The sequence below is a fragment of the Pinus tabuliformis genome, chromosome 6 (genome assembly GCF_031772625.1).
Source record: "Pinus tabuliformis cultivar Carrire ecotype Pingquan chromosome 6, CPIR1, whole genome shotgun sequence".
Classification (NCBI taxonomy): domain Eukaryota; kingdom Viridiplantae; phylum Streptophyta; class Pinopsida; order Pinales; family Pinaceae; genus Pinus; species Pinus tabuliformis.
In genome coordinates, this window is record NC_142292.1 from 1,605,203,771 (window position 1) to 1,605,216,649 (window position 12,879).

At 41.7% G+C, this 12,879-nt stretch overlaps 1 long non-coding RNA gene across 1 annotated transcript; it reads left to right on the forward strand.

Annotated features, from left to right (window-relative positions):
• The first annotated feature begins 5,021 nt into the window (after positions 1-5,021).
• On the forward strand, positions 5,022-5,853 carry LOC149265013 (uncharacterized). The gene is made up of 3 exons (XR_016250527.1): positions 5,022-5,130; positions 5,223-5,300; positions 5,384-5,853. It is a non-coding gene; the product is annotated as an uncharacterized LOC149265013 (long non-coding RNA).
• Positions 5,854-12,879: the final 7,026 nt, after the last annotated feature.

Genomic DNA, 12,879 nt, shown 5'->3' on the forward strand with positions numbered 1-12,879 from the left:
GTGGGTGAAAAGCATTTATGGAGCATATATTTGGAAATCTACCACCAAAAGTGCATTAATGACTAGGCATTGGAGGGAACGGTTGGATTTGAATTCAAATTGATCTATAAATATGGAATTCCCCTCCACATTTGAACACTTTTCTTCCTGAGAGTTTTCCTTAAGATTTTTCACCTTAGTTTGCGTGAATAAAAGTTTTGTATGTTTGATAAGGATTGGGAGAGAATTCTTTCACAACCGGAATTTACAAAATTGCCTGATTGGCAGCGTGAGATAATATTCAAGAGAATGACCACAACGAAACCTGAGATAGAGCTAACCCAACCTATTTCTACAAGATTACCTACTACAGCACCTAGGTCACCTAGACCTAAGCCTTCTGATTCTATGACGGGAGATAAGAAGCAAAAGAAGCCTCATCAAGAACTAATGCAGAAATCGTCATGCAAGATTCCAATAGAGATCCATCAGAAAGGAAAGATAGATAGGTCCAAATAGTTGACAGAGCCCCTGGACCTGCATGAGGAAGACTTGCATGAAGGAATAAAGTAGATTGATGTAGAGGAGTTTGGGTCAATAACTCAGCTACCGCCATATATCCTACCTAGAAAATCCATAGCTAAAGTTCCCAAATACCCAAATTCCATGAATTTTATGGTCTCCACACCTTTGTTGCCACAAACTATGGTATTTGAGGGAAATTTTATAACCTATATACCAAACTTGAAAATGGAGGATTGGGACCTAGGGGACCATGAGAGGTTTCCACAGTTGCGTCAAGAAAGTACCTAACAAAGTTTTATTATGAAGAGTCAGACGTCATGCAGCTTGAACCAATGAAATGGGTGGCTAGCATGGGGCCTACGAACCTCCGAAACATGTTATGGGTGCCGCACTTGAGTCGCACCACAATTAATACAATCTATGTGCGCTAACTATTGACACTGGTACACGATGGGTGCCTCTGGTTGGGAGAACCCATCCTGATCACTAACATGTTGATCCATAGAATAACATTGCTACCATACCAAGGAGTGGACCCTATGAAGGAATTTGTAGGAAAATCATAGGAGAAGAAGTTGGCGGACCAAATGAAGAGTGATTTTATAATGGTAAAGAAGTTGCGTAGGTATTCCATTCAGTCATTCTTAGATGTCGCGGTGCAATTTGCTGCAAAAATCTTGGCTCGTAAGATCATGAGGAAGTGCCTCGCAGATGAAGTGCCAGTACTAGTTGTCTCTTTGGCTGTGCAGTGTGCCAAAGGAGTCTAGTATAACTGGGCTCAATATTTATGTCATGAACTTTTGGAGGACTGTAGAGAAGCCTAGGATGAGCGCAAGGCATTCCACTATGCTTAGTTTTTGTTATTGATCATGCTGGTGGCCTAGAGGACGTCCTAAGAAAGCCAATTCCCTCAACAGGACTCATACCTACTTGAGGCCAAGAAGTTCACTTCGTTATGAGTTACCAAAGGCCCTGCACGAGTGATGGAGACAAAGATATTTTGGGTCTTGTTTGAGTCAGAACTAAGGATGGTGATCAATTAGTGGCCAATTTTATCACCAAGTTTGCATGAGCAATATGTCACTGTTGTAGATTTCAAGGTAGATTTCCACAATCTGCACATCTACATAAAGAAATATTCCAAAGGCATCTACTACAAGTTGCCATATCTAGTCGCTGAGGATGATATTTTAGGGGTTGTCAATAAATGGCCAAGTGACTGGATCACCCCATCTGATGCTGACACAAGTACCATTAAGGCTGCTGAAGGTGTAGCAACACAGACTGCCGCATAGACCACAACCACCATGATAGAAAAAAGGAATAAGGAAGCACAAAAGGCTTCCGCTAAAGAAAATGTTATGGATAGAGAAAAGGACGTGCAATAGAAAGAAGTTGCTTAAAGGAGAAAGAAAAGACTTCCAAGGAAAAAGAAGAAACAAAGTAAAAGACTACGTCACAAGTCACCATTGACCTCAGTGAGTTAGACATCGAGTGTACAAACGTGGAAGGAGAGACAAAGGAGGAAGAAGAAGGGGGCACATGCTTAGAGTCCCCTTTCTTTGTCAAGAATAGAAAGAAAAGGACTTCCACAGGGCCGCACAAGAAGAAAAAGTTAGACAAATCAGTGGGTGCGATGCCTTTGGTCCTCAAGGAGGGGGACCTAGATGAAATTGGGGATGTGGTCCATGATGCAACGATGAACCTTTTTGGCCACTTTGAAGAACAATACCAACAAACACTAGGTAAGGTACAACACAACGTGCAGGAATTGTAGGTCCAAATAGATCTCCTTCAAACAAGTGTGGGACAGGCGAGCATGAAGCAAGTGAGCCTGAAACAAGTGAGTTAGTCGGCTTTGGAAGCAGAATTCACCCTCGATCTCCACACAGTACAACTACCTGAGGGGTCCCTACGTGTTGAGTCAGTAGAAGGCATGGAGAACCTACTACACATGAAGGATATGAGTTTAACTTTGGTCGTGCTACCCATTGAGAATCTGCATGAGCTACACCAAGCAGTGTCAGATGAGCTTAGAATTTGGGATTAATGTGGTCATCAATGAGGTAAAAACCAATAATCAACAAATCTTTGAGGAAAAGGCACAAGCCCTCAAGGAAAGGGATGATGTAATGGTGCAAAGCTGGAAGAAACTATTGCACAGGCCTATAGTGAGCTTCCAGAGCTCTAGATTTCGGCTGAAGCGACTTCTGCAGAAGATATTCAGGAGATAGTTGCTATATTTAAGAAGTCACATGTATAAATCGACAAAGTCAGGTTTGAGCTATAGCTACAAATCTCAGAGTTACAACTTAATCTACAACCCACTACCCCTCTAAAAGTTCAAGAGTAGCGAGAAGATGTTATTAAATAAGATATGACCACCTTGGAATCTGTAGTCAATGGCTACACTCAATTGTTCAAACAGGCCATGGAATTATGGACCTTGTTGCAGGAGGATCCAAGTCTGCAGAAGATCGAAGTAGACATTAGAGATAAGGAAATATAGTTCGATGAAATTAGGTCGACAACGCTAACCTTAGCACCAATGCAAAGGTTCACCAGATTACAGGAAGGAAATCTCATCCACTTGTCACACCTATTTTCCATGTACATAATTTTTTTTTAAAATATATACATATACATGACAAACCTTTAAACTTAAGGCTCACCATAATGATAGTTCCGCCTTACATACGCACCTTACATTTTATCACTATAAATTTATACCTATAAACTTCAAGTACATCATACATCGAAGTATTCTTGTTCATATTGATCAACCAGGCTTCCGCAGCTTCCTCCTGTTCACCATCGAAATGTGGAGGTTTAATCTTTCGAAATTCTCCCTGCAGTTCCATTTTCTGACGTTTTGAAGTTTGCTGTTGAGGTGCATTATCAGAGTGATCCTCCTTATCTTCGGAATTTTCAGGTTCCATTTGATAGTCTTGCTCTTCTGTCGCCCTCTGCTGTTCTGCACTGGGGTTAGACAGGGGTGGGTTCTGCCTGTCCGACAGGCTCTTCAGAATCTTTTCCTGTTCGACTGTTAAACGTGCGTTGTCCTCTCGCAACCGTGCCATCTCATTCTTCAACTCTTGGACAGTTTCCAGGATTGAAAGGTTGGTACTCCGTGATTCTGCACCCAATTGCACCCACAACTCTGCATTCTCTTGAGGGTTACTGCCGGGTCCTTGCATTTTGTCTCTTTTCTGGTTTAGCTACTAGCTGTTGCAATTCTGATTCATTCCAAATAAACAGAACACAGTTAAGCACATTGTTAGCTTGCATATGTTTGCTTGGTGTACCCTTCTGCATACTGAAATATGTTCTTCCTAAGGCCACAGTGTCGAAACCTGGCTCTGATACCACTCATATTTCCCCCAACCACTGCCCCTCTGCCCGTGGGACTAAGGTATCTTTTTCTTGCGCATACCCATCCCAATGCGGTTACAGATTTCGTTACTAACGGTTCCAGCGATTTGGTAATGGAGAATTAACCAGCTGTCCAGTAAAGCTTTCCCCTATTCGATCTCATCAAGAATCAGTTCCGGAGTTTTGTAATGGAGCATTAACTAGATGTGAAGTAATGCCTCCCATATCAAGAAACAATTCCGCAGTTTAAGGATCAGTTCCGAAACTGACTAACCATTCAAAACTGTTAGTTATGATGAGTTACGCGAGGGATATGACATACTCCCCCCCTTAACAAGAACACCGTCCTCGGTGTTCATCTTTCATTGGAACTTAGACTTTACTCATGGTATTACCATCTAAACCACACAAAATGTGATCCTTTCTCTTTGAAATCAACGATTTCATTCCAAGAAAAGACGACAAACAAAATACCACTTGTCACACCTATTTTCCATGTACATAATTTTTTTTTAAATTATATACATATACATGACAAACCTTTAAACTTAAGGCTCACCATAATGATAGTTCCGCCTTACATACGCACCTTACATTTTATCACTATAAATTTATACCTATAAACTTCAAGTACATCATACATCGAAGTATTCTTGGCATGCGTTAGATGGAATATACATAAAACATTATACAGTTGGCATGCATTAGTATGAATTATATAAACCCATGTCCATGTATTTCGTTGGTTGTGTGCTAACTATGGGTCTCGGTTGTATTTCACCACGCGGCATCACTCCTGTCAGCATTATGGTTTGATTTATGCACTGTTTATATTCTACAGTTACCATAGATATTTCAACGTCTTTGTATTAATGGGCATGGGCTTTTATGGTCCCGCCGCAGTACTCATTCGGTGACAGATCATCCATGCCTTTACGACGGTCCGTCCTTCCGGGGCAGGTGGCATGGTCTAGTTTCTCCAGCCATGTGACATCTTGGAAAAGCCAACTTTGATCTCCCCGCCAGCGACTCCCGCCATACTTCAACGGCCCAGATCTCTTCTGGAGATCGGAGGGCTGGAGATCTCTCAGGGTTTTTCGGTGATATTTATGCGTCCATACACCATGTTAATTCATTTGATGTCTGCGGCCATTGCGGCTGGTTAACTCTTCCTCCTCGAGCTCGCCTCCAACAACTCATTACTGCAACCTGCTATGCTCCGGGGCTGTATTCCGCTCGCAACGAACCTTGCAGGTAATAAGGGTGTTTCTCTCAGTTTTGTATTTGCTTTATGGTTTGGTTATCACTGAGTTATTACTTATAGCTGTTTCGTTTCCCTTGTCAAGTTTTATACGGCCATTTTGGCTATGCTCCGGGCGACTTCCATGGTGGCTTGCTCTGCGACAACCCTCTAACAACACCAGGTATGATTCTCGGCAGTTTAGAGTCTATTTGTTTGGTATGGTTCAGGGTTACAGTTATGTATACCCTGTATGGTCTTATGCAGATCTCTGATTCAATGTGGTCTTCTCATCCGCTTCCGGGTGTTCTCGGTGAAGAACCTTTACAGTTAGCCGCTTCATAGCTAGGTTATGACTGTGCTTGTCCGGTTACAAGTTATTGACTGCAGAGGGTTCAGATCTGGCCTACACGTGAAGATATGGTCGTGAATATTTTGGGCTTGTTCCCTTACACAATGTATTGATATATTTGTGTGATTAATTCGCCGTTTCGATGTTGTCATGAACTCTTCAGCCCCCAGGCAATTTCGCTAATGTTTTGGGTTGTTTTTCGTTTTAAATGTCCATTACTCATGAACAGAGACTTAGGGTTTATATGCTGTACCGGTTTTGACTATCATCGAACGGCATATGCCTCGGCTTTGCCAAGTTATAATGATCATCTTTGCTATTATCTCTGTATTTTAAATGCTATTATTTCACCGGTCGTTTTGATATAACTTTGGTGAATGATTGATGTTAAATAGATAATCCCCTTTCCCTGTGAAAAGGGCTACTCTCTATGCATGACTTCTGTTCTTTCGCACAGTCCTTCAGATTATTATAAATATATGTTGTTACAGTTTGCATGCATAGGCTCACTGTTTTTCAATAGAGTTACGTTTCTTTTTACTCGCATGCACAGGTCTTCTTCTCAGAATTAGTAAGGTTATGAATTATTACCAGTTACATGCTCCCGTTTCGGGTTTAACATAAATGTCTTTCATTCTGTCTGCATGCATTAAATCTGGATATGTACCTCCACAGTTATCATTTGTTGTTATAATATGTTGGACCTTGGTTATTCTTATCTGTTATTGTTCTGGTCACCGTAATGCGCAGAATGTAGAATTATATTTGTTCTGTACATAGAAATGGTTCTATATCACAGATTCATTTTCGGGTTTATACCACAAGCACTGAGACTCGATGGCAACTCTTAACACAAGGTAAGGTTCTTTGATCCACCGTCCAACGCTCTCTGCGCAGAGCTTTTCGCTGAACATACATGGTTTTCGTAATAATCTAGGTTATCTACCAGCTTATCATTTCTCTGTCATGAGATTTCTCCCGTCTACAGTCGACGTCCTCTTTTTGTTTTCAGAGATATAAACCCTCATTCGATTGCCACTCCACGACATTCACGCCAGTCTACAGGTTATAAAGTTTACTATTGTTTAACTGTTCAATGTCTAACATCTTGGATTAATAACCCTTTACTATTAATATAAGGTCGTGACTGCTACCCAGTAGCCAGTCCTTGAGTAGGGTTTCTCTATACCCGTAAATAACTTTGATTCTATATTTATGCATTGTTATTTCTGTCTGGGTACTAACTCAGACCGGTCCATTAACGGATAGTTTTCCTTTTAGTTTTCCAAATGCACAGTATGCTATCTTTCACAACAGTATTTAGGACTCAAACAGTCTTTCCTAATTAAATTACTGTAATTTTCTATACACATTATTTTTTCATATCAGGGACTACTAGTTTGGAACCGTACCTGATTACCTCTGTCAGGAATGGTTTTGTTCAAACAAAAAGTCACCTGAGCTTTAATTCTGCTCTCCTCCCAGCCATGAGATCCATCCCTCAGACGGAATTCTCCCCCGAGCCATCCTGCAGTCCTCCAGCCCTCAACAGGATTAGTGCACTCCTTGTGCCAGGTTATCTGGTCCTAACCAGACTTAACCTTTCTTTTTCCTCCTTTCTTTCCTCCTCTTGGAGCAAGATTAATTTTTCCTCTGTCTGTCCTCACAACACAGAATCCCCTCAGTCAGGACTTTTCCTCTTTTGGAGGGTAGTTCCATCAGTTATCTCAACTGATCATTTTCTTTAAGATTCACCTCTTAGAGGCTGCCAGCAATTCCAAAGAAAATATTTAAATTATTAAATCAAAATTAGTTTGCCACAGTTTTGTTTAAAACATAACAACAACTGTATTAGTCTTTTACCACAGTAACTTTCAAATTTACATAAATCTGGGGTCATTACATCTCCCCCTCCTGAGATTGGACATCGTCCCGATGTCTATCTCCTTTAAACAGGTTTGGGTAAGCTTCCCTAAGGAGTTCCTCATCCTCCCAAGTGGCCTCCTCTGGTCCATAGTGCTGCCACTGCACTTTAGCTTGGGAAATAACTCGTTTCCGCAGCTGCACTTCTCTCCAGTCGAGAATGGTCAGTGGTTCGACCAGAACCTCGCCTTCCGGCTCGACGTGCAAACAACAACAGATTTTAGTTATTTCTCAGTTTAGAAACAACGCTTATCTATAATGACGAGATTACTTCTTACCCGAACATTCTGCCATTGAATCACATGTTTAGGATCGTAAACGTATTGCTTTAATACGGATACGTGAAACACATTGTGAATCCTAATATGGCTTGGTAGGGCAAGCTGATAAGCTACCGGCCCCACTTTGGCCAAGATCTGGAAAGGTCCAAAGTAGCGAGGTGCTAGTTTGGCACATCCGCTCCACGGCAAGGTACTCCTTCTTGGTTGGATCCTTACAAATACATGATCCCCAATTTGGAATTCCTTAAATCTTCTCTTTCGATTAGCGAAACTTTTCTGTCTGTCCTGAGCGGCTTTTAAGTTGGTACGCACCCTTTTTACTGTATCCTCCATTTCCTGTAACATATCAGGACCAATTCGCAACCTGTCCTCCGGTCCACCCCAGCTTGCGGGTGTGCGGCACTTCTGCCCATACATAACCTCAAAAGGACTCATCTGAGTTGAGGAATGGTATCCATTGTTATATGCGAATTCGACCAAGTGGAGATAATCTTCCCATTGGGTTGGCTTCATCATAACGCATGCTCTCAGCATGTCTTCCACAACTTGATTTACTCGTTCCATTTGGCCGTCTGTTTGGGGATGATAAGTTGTACTAAAGTTCAGCTGTGTTCCCAGTTCAGCAAACAATGTCCTCCAAAAGGTTGATGTAAACTTGACATCCCGATCGGAGATAATCACCTTCGGAAGTCCATGCAATTTGAACACATTTTGCATGAAAATATGGGCAATTTGCACAGCCTTATATGTCGACTGCACAGGTATGAAGTGTGCTGCCTTACTCAGCTTATCCACTACCACCATAATGGAATCATTATTTTTCTTGGTTTTAGGCAGTCCCGTTATAAAATCCATGGAGATAGTCTCCCATTTCCATTCCGGAATGGGTAAAGGTTGTAACAGCCCTGCTGGGTGCATGTGTTCCGCCTTAATTTGCTGACATTCTAGACAGCGTGCTAGATACTCAGCTATCTCCTTCTTCATTTTTGGCCAGTAATATTCTTTTCGGAGTGCGGTAACCATTTTCTGGTAGCCCGGATGTCCAGTATAATACCACTTGTCACACCTATTTTCCATGTACATAATTTTTTTTTAAAATATATACATATACATGACAAACCTTTAAACTTAAGGCTCACCATAATGATAGTTCCGCCTTACATACACACCTTACATTTTATCACTATAAATATACCTATAAACTTCAAGTACATCATACATCGAAGTATTCTTGGCATGCGTTAGAGGAATATACATAAAACATTATACAGTTGGCATGCATTAGTATGAATTATATAAACCCATGTCCATGTATGTCGTTGGTTGTGTGCTAACTATGGGTCTCGGTTGTAACTCACCACGCGGCATCACACCTGTCAGCATTGGGATTTGATTTATACACTGTTTATAACTCACAGCTACCATAGATATTTCAAACGTCTTTGTATTAATGGGCGTGGGCTTTTATGGTCCCGCCGCAGTACTCGTTTGGTGACAGATCATCCATGCCTTTACGACGGTCCGTCCTTCCGGGGCAGGTGGCATGGTCTGGTTTCTCCAGCCATGTGACACCTTGGGAAAGCCAACTTTGATCTCCCCGCCAGCGACTCCCGCCATACTTCAACGGCCCAGATCTCTTCTGGAGATCGGAGGGCTGGAGATCTCTCAGGGTTTTTCGGTGATATTTATGCGTCCATACACCATGTTAATTCATTTGATGTCTGCGGCCATTGCGGCTGGTTCACTGCTCCTCCTCGAGCTCGCCTCCAACAACTCATTACTGCAACCTGTTATACTCCGGAGCTGTATTCCGCTCTCCATGAACCTTGCAGGTAACAATGGTGTTTCTCTCAGTTTGCATTTGCTTTATGGTTTGGTTATCACTAAGTTATTACTTATAGCTGTTTCATTTTCCCTTGTCAAGTTTTATACGGCCATTTTGGCTATGCTCCAGGCGACTTCCATGGTGGCTTGCTCTGCGACAACCCTCTAACAACACCAGGTATGATTCTCAGCAGTTTAGAGTCTATTTGTTTGGTATGGTTCAGGGTTACAGTTATGTATACCCTGTATGGTCTTATGCAGATCTCTGATTCAATGTGGTCTTCTCATCCGCTTCAGGGTGTTCTCGGTGAAGAACCTTTACAGTTAGCCGCTTCATAGCTAGGTTATGACTGTGCTTGTCCGGTTACAAGTTATTGACTGTAGAGGGTTCAGATCTAGCCTACACGCGTAGATATGGTCGTGAATATTTTGGGCTTGTTCCCTTACACAATGTATTGATATATTTGTGTGATTAATTCGCCGTTTCGATGCTGTCATGAACTCTTCAGCCCCCAGGCAATTTCGCTAATGTTTTGGGTTGTTTTTCGTTTTAAATGTCCATTACTCATGAACAGAGACTTAGGGTTTATATGCTGTACCGGTTTTGACTATCATCGAACGGCATATGCCTCGGCTTTGCCAAGTTATAATGATCATCTTTGCTATTATCTCTGTATTTTAAATGCTATTATTTCACCGGTCGTTTTGATATAACTTTGGTGAATGATTGATGTTAAATAGATAATCCCCTTTCCCTGTGAAAAGGGCTACTCTCTATGCACGACTTCTGTTCTTTCGCACAGTCCTTCAGATTATTATAAATATATGTTGTTACAGTTTGCATGCACAGGCTCGCTGTTTTTCAATAGAGTTACGTTTCTTTTTACTCGCATGCACAGGTCTTCTTCTCAGAATTTGTAAGGTTATGAATTATTACCAGTTACATGCTCCCGTTTCGGGTTTAACATAAATGTCTTTCATTCTGTCTGCATGCATTAAATCTGGATATGTACCTTCACAGTTATCATTTGTTGTTATAATACGTTGGACCTTGGTTATTCTTATCTGTTATTGTTCTGGTCACCGTAATGCACAAAATGTAGAATTATATTTGTTCTGTACACAGAAATGGTTCTATATCACAGATTCATTTTCGGGTTTATACCACAAGCACTGAGACTCGATGGCAACTCTTAACACAAGGTAAGGTTCTTTGATCCACCGTCCAACGCTCTCTGCGCAGAGCTTTCCGCTGGACATACATGGTTTTCGTAATAACCTAGGTTATCTACCGGCTTATCATTTCTCTGTCACGAGATTTCTCCCGTCTACAGTCGGCGTCCTCTTTTTGTTTTCAGAGATATAAACCCTCATTCGATTGCCGCTCCACGACATTCATGCCAGTCTACAGGTTATAAAGTTTACTATTGTTTAACTGTTCAATGTCTAACAGCTTGGATTAATAACCCTTTACTATTAATATAAGGTCGTGACTACTACCCAATAGCCAGTCCTTGAGTAGGGTTTCTCTATACCCGTAAATAACTTTGATTCTATATTTATGCATTGTTATTTCTGTCTGGGTACTAACTCAGACCGGTCCATTAACGGACAGTTTTCCTTTTAGTTTTCCAAATGCACAATATGCTATCTTTCACAACAGTATTTAGGAATCAAACAGTCTTTCCTAATTAAATTACTGTAATTTTCTATACACATTACTTTTTCATATCAGGGACTACTAGTTTGGAACCGTACCTGATTACCTCTGTCAGGAATGGTTTTGTTCAAACAAAAAGTCACCTGAGCTTTAATTCTGCTCTCCTCCCAGCCATGAGATCCATCCCTCAGACGGAATTCTCCCCCCGAGCCATCCTGCAGGCCTCCAGCCCTCAACAGGATTAGTGCACTCCTTGTGCCAGGTTATCTGGTCCTAACCAGACTTAACCTTTCTTTTTCCTCCTTTCTTTCCTCCTCTTGGAGCAAGATTAATTTTTCCTCTGTCTGTCCTCACAGCACAGAATCCCCTCAGTCAGGACTTTTCCTCTTTTGGAGGGTAGTTCCATCAGTTATCTCAACTAATCATTTTCTTTAAGATTCACCTCTTAGAGGCTGCCAGCAATTCCAAAGAAAATATTTAAATTATTAAATCAAAATCAGTTTGCCACAGTTTTGTTTAAAACATAACAACAAACTATTAGTCTTTTACCACAGTAACTTTCAAATTTACATAAATCTGGGGTCATTACATCTCCCCCTCCTGAGATTGGACATCGTCCCGATGTCTATCTCCTTTAAACAGGTTTGGGTAAGCTTCCCTAAGGAGTTCCTCATCCTCCCAAGTGGCCTCCTCTGGTCCATAGTGCTGCCACTGCACTTTATCTTGGGAAATAACTCGTTTCCGCAGCTGCACTTCTCTCCGGTCGAGAATGGTCAGTGGTTCGACCAGAACCTCGCCTTCCGGCTCGACCTGCAAACAGCAACAGATTTTAGTTATTTCTCAGTTTAGAAACAACGCTTATCTATAATGACCAGATTACTTCTTACCCGAACATTCTGCCATTGAATCACATGTTTAGGATCGTAAACGTATTGCTTTAATACGGATACGTGAAACACATTGTGAATCCTAATATGGCTTGGTAGGGCAAGCTGATAAGCTACCGGCCCCACTTTGGCCAAGATCTGGAAAGGTCCAAAGTAGCGAGGTGCTAGTTTGGCACATCCGCTCCACTGCAAGGTACTCCTTCTTGGTTGGATCCTTACAAATACATGATCCCCAATCTGGAATTCCTTAAATCTTCTCTTTCGATCAGCGAAACTTTTCTGTCTGTCCTGAGCGGCTTTTAAGTTGGTACGCACCCTTTTTACTGTATCCTCCATTTCCTGTAACATATCAGGACCAATTCGCAACCTGTCCTCCGGTCCACCCCAGCTTGCGGGTGTGCGGCACTTCCGCCCATACATAACCTCGAAAGGACTCATCTGAGTTGAGGAATGGTATCCATTGTTATATGCGAATTCGACCAAGTGGAGATAATCTTCCCATTGGGTTGGCTTCATCATAACGCATGCTCTCAACATGTCTTCCACAACTTGATTTACTCGTTCCGTTTGGCTGTCTGTTTGGGGATGATAAGCTGTACTAAAGTTCAGCTGTGTTCCCAGTTCAGCAAACAATGTCCTCCAAAAGGTTGATGTAAACTTGACATCCCGATAGGAGATAATCACCTTCGGAAGTCCATGCAATTTGAACACATTTTGCATGAAAATATGGGCAATTTGCATAGCCTTATATGTCGACTGCACAGGTATGAAGTGTGCTACCTTACTCAGCTTATCCACTACCACCATAATGGAATCATTATTTTTCTTGGTTTTAG